Source organism: Solanum lycopersicum, chromosome 3 (genome assembly GCF_036512215.1).
Source record: "Solanum lycopersicum chromosome 3, SLM_r2.1".
NCBI classification, from domain to species: Eukaryota; Viridiplantae; Streptophyta; class Magnoliopsida; order Solanales; family Solanaceae; genus Solanum; species Solanum lycopersicum.
Window position 1 is genome coordinate 12,425,370 of NC_090802.1, and position 4,838 is coordinate 12,430,207.

At 26.5% G+C, this 4,838-nt stretch overlaps 1 non-coding gene across 1 annotated transcript; it reads right to left on the reverse strand.

Annotated features, from left to right (window-relative positions):
* Positions 1-808: 808 nt before the first annotated feature.
* LOC104646228 (CYCLOIDEA2) lies at positions 809-3,915 on the reverse strand. Its single transcript, XR_011219889.1, has 4 exons — positions 3,216-3,915; positions 2,554-2,901; positions 2,293-2,351; positions 809-1,071 (listed from the first exon to the last, which is right to left on the reverse strand). It is a non-coding gene; the product is annotated as a CYCLOIDEA2 (transcript).
* Between the last annotated feature and the right edge of the window lie 923 nt (positions 3,916-4,838).

Consider the following 4,838-nt stretch of genomic DNA (forward strand, 5'->3'; position numbering starts at 1 on the left):
ATTATTAAAATTACTCATAAATTTGTCTTATTGTTTTATAAAAAATATGTTTCGTTAAATAATAATAATAAAATATAATTAATTACAATCAACAATAACAAAAATAATATGAACAAAAGCAGTAAAATAATCTATATGCATATCAATGTATCACTGATTTAGGATAAATTATAACCAGTAAAACAAGTTGTTCTTTTTAATGAAGTTGACTATAAATAGATATTATTTGAAATCAATAGATGAAGGATGTTTTCAATAAAATATAGAAGTTTGAGTAATTTTTAAATTTCTAAAAATTGTCAAATACTAGAATTTAACGCAAAATCTTATTCAAAAAACAAGATTGAAAATTTGAAATGTTTGCCAAATATATTTATCAAATAACGACAAACTATATAGCCGAACACAAGCTAATTTCCAAGTTCTTTTTTCAAGTTTTTTCTCAAATATACTTATACTCAAACAGCCCTTAATTTGTTTCAAAAGAAATAATAATCGCATTTTTTTCTTAATTAAAACAATTCAAGTTAAAAAGTACCATATAAATTTAAACAAAGAATATGAAATATAAAAATGTGTCAAATTCCTTTTGATATTGACTATATATACTGTAGAAGTATATCATTCTATTTAGAGTTTAAAGGTTGAAAATATAAATTTTAATTTATTGAATTTTATATCCAAATTATTAAAAGTGTAAATTTCCTCTAGAAACAATTACCCAATGATTGTGAAAACATACTTAAAAATTGACTTGATCAAATGTTTATCTAACAATGCTTCTTGTCTATTTTATTTACCTGACATATATAACAATTTTATTTATTGAAATATTAATATTTTAATATATATGTACTTAACGTCTTTAAAATTCCAAACTATATCTCTCTAGTAAGAGATATCGATATTACAATAGAGATGAGACTACAGAAAGATTAGATTGAAGAAGATGACGAATGTTATAATTGATATATTAAAAAATTAAAATAGAATAAAGTCTATCTTTTACTTATGTAGTTGATCAACATCGCCTTCCTTTCATTCTCCAGCTGATATCATAGGGAAGAAGCACTGCAAATTTACTTACACATGAATCATAATACGTCCTAATTAAACCTCTGAAAAACAATGACATCAAAGCTCAAATTGTACCGACATACACACTTTCATTTTACGTGATATTTATTTTTTAGTTTATTATAATAAAAATAAATAAATTTAATTATATTAAGTCAAACTGACCTCATGTAAATTAAGATAGAAAAAATATATGATAAAAACACGTTTACTCATGAAAAAAATGAGACTGTATCTTGTCATAATATTTAAAAAACATATTTCACTTGTTATTTTTTTTTTTAAAAAAAACATGAAACATAATGATGAAATTATGTTCAAAGCTAAATTAGCTTACCTTATTTTGATATTTCAAAATAAAATTTTATAAATTCAAAGCTACATAGAAAATATTGAAAATTTTATTTTTTCATATTAATATAATAAAAATATATATTTTAAAATATTAATCAAAATTTATATTATTTGATTCTCTCTACAATAACTACAAAGGAATAGAGAAAATATTATTATATTAATATATGACAAATCAAAATCCTATATAGAGATAAGCGTGACACAATATTATTATTTTTAATATATCACAAATCATAATCTTATAGAGATAAGCTTGACACAATATAATTATTTTTATAATTCATCAAATTACGATTAAATATGAAGATTTACCCGCATAAAATAAATAAATAATAACAACAGTCGGAGATGAGAGGCTTCTGACAAGGATTTACAAATCTTACGAAAAAATAATACATATTATTCAATGTAGGATGAGATGGTTTACAGATCTAATTTTTTTTTATATATTACAAATAAATATTATTCAACTTAGTAGATAAAACACCTAATATATAGGTAATAGTTTACAAGTCCGAAGAAAACTTTATATAAATCAAGCAAAACAAATATGAAGCTGTAAATTCTTATACAAATAAAGAAACACTTTTGAAGTAAATTTATACAAATTAAAACAAAACAAATCTGAAATAATAGATAAAGTTTTCTTTTTATATAAAAATAAAAATATGTTAAAATTGGAGCAAGTTTTGAAACTTGAAAAGAAAATAGATTTGAAGCAGATTTTGGAATTTAAAAATTAATCTCACAAAAACTAGATGATTTTATAGACATACATATATTTATCAAAAAAATATATATATATTTCCAAAATCTTAGATCTAAGGGAGGAAGAAAGAAAAAGAAACATTAGCTTACTTCATATTCCCAATATTAGACTTGACTACTGTGATATGAGTCCCATGGTCTTTGAAATCCTGTGTGAGAGAGAAATAATAAATAAATATTTACACAATCAAAATATTTATAAACTAAATATTACTATTAAAAAAATCCATGATAATAATTAATTAGCATTTTAAAAGGTAATTGATTAACATTCTGTATAATGTTAAATTACATCGATCAGTGTAAGAAAGAAAATGTTCAGTATATATAACTTAAATTCTAAAACGATACCTTGTGATAAGGAAGAGCCACCATAGTAGGTACCTGACTCTATTGGAGCATAAGGATTAGGGTTAAAACCCAAGATTAAAGAAGGCATTATCTTAATTTTTGTAACTCCAGATCCCTCAATTATTTCTTTGTTTGCTTGTAATTTGTTCTTGAAAAAATGTTGTTCCATTTCACTAATATCTTTTTTTCCAAAAAAATTAGCTGATTTGTGGCTAGTTTCAATTTTGGTCCACATTTTCTTGATTGTTCTTTCCCTAGCTCTTGCTCTTGCCTTTTTCCTTAACTCTTTTAGTGTTACTTCTTTTGCTCTTTTGGGATTTCTTTCTAAACCCTTGTTGTTGATTGCTCCTACATAAATATAATAGAATAGAAATAATTTTAGTTGAACGGACCATACAAAAAAACATCTTAGTTTCTAATTGGCTATGACGTGGAAATAAAATTAAAATATAGCTAACTTCAGATATGTAGTTAGTTCTCAAGCAATTTCTTCAGATCTTATAATACTACTTCAGATATGTAGTTAGTTCTGAAGCAATTTCTTCAGATCTTATAATACTATCGTATAATTATGTGTCTTATTTCGACTTTTAGTTCAAGACAGGGCAAGACAGAATGAGTTCCTTAGGGAAAAACCTAATTTTGATACTTGCTTAGAGAACCTGAAATTTTCGGGCGATGAGTCTGATGAGTTGACCAATTAGTGAGCTCCTCAAGGGCTAATTCGGAGTGTGTAAATAGCCAATCAATGGTTTTGCTTGGTTTGTCAAAACCTAGAAGTTCTTGAAGATCAAAGAACTTTCTAGCCATGTTAATGGAGAGTCTTATCCTTCTATCTCTTGGACCTTGAGCCGTCAAAATCTTACCACATGACCTCTCCCTTTTCTTGGATTTCTTCTTCATGGGGAACGACCTTAAGGAATTATCACAATAATCTTCATTGTTCTTTGCCAAGTAATAATGACTAGAAAATTGATTTTGGTAATATTGATGAAGGAGAATTTGGTTGCCAGTGAAACCAAGAAAGGGAGAAGAGGTGTGAAAGGATGAGGAAATGTAGTGAGGAAGAGGGTTATCATGAGTACTACTATTACTGGCAGAGAACATTTTGGTCAAAGGAAATTAATTAGGGTTGTTGAATTTGGACTATAATATTGAAGAAACAAAACAAAAGAGCTTCTTAGGGCAAGTAATTACCACTTCAATTCCACAAAAGCTCCATGCATTAGAGTATTTTGGCTTTTACAAACAAAGGAGGGATCTTGATGGAGCTTTTTCTTTTTCTTTTCTTTTTGGGGCTAGAATGTGTTCTAAGGAGAGCAAGAGGAGGCTTTTAATATCACTCGGAGAGACAATTATACCCCAATCACAAGCAAATTATTAGAACCGCGTCTGAATTGAACCTTCAATATTCAAAAATAATTAATCAACTGATTTACTAAGATTTTCCATAATTAAGTTACTATTCCATTTTATAAGTAAATCATAATTGAAGATCACAAACATACAACAAGAATAATTAATACTCCCTCCGTCCTAATTTAAATGTGTCATTGGAATGAACACAAAATTAACACTATTTTAATACAGACTAAAAAAAAAAGTACAACACTTAACTCAGGACGGAAGAACTAACATTATTTGACCCTTAATAATAGTTTTACCTTGCACTTAAATCAATCATAAGTAGAGTTAAAGACTTCTAACATATATCGTAGTATTTTTCCCTTTTTAATTCAAACTTATACCCTTATTTATGATTATGAAAGTGATAGACATAATAATTGGATCTATGTATATTAACAAAGGCACACATTTATGGACAAATAGAAGAGTAGATTCATCTTGACCAAAAAAAGAAGAGTAGATTCATTAAGTCTAAAATAAAATTGAAGAAGCTAGGTATATATGAAAGAGAGTACTCCAAATATAGCATATTAAAATTATAAAAGCAAGGGTTGGCATTGGTTAACCCCGTGAGCTTTATGTTAGGACAGTAATTGAACAAATACATGTACTTATTTCTTTCTTTTTTTCTTTTTTTTTTAAAAATAAATAATCAAACATCCATCATGTTGAGACAGGTACATGTACTTTTCACTTGTGTTCACAAAAAGTCAAGACAACCTAATTTATGTTTGTTCTGACTGGGACCTCATCATCACTTCACTCAAATTACTACTTCTATGACTCTCTAAGCCTAGCTAAATGTTCCTATGATGTGTAAAAGCAAACCCTAATAAAATAAACACTACATGCATGATGATGTAATTTTATTATTACCT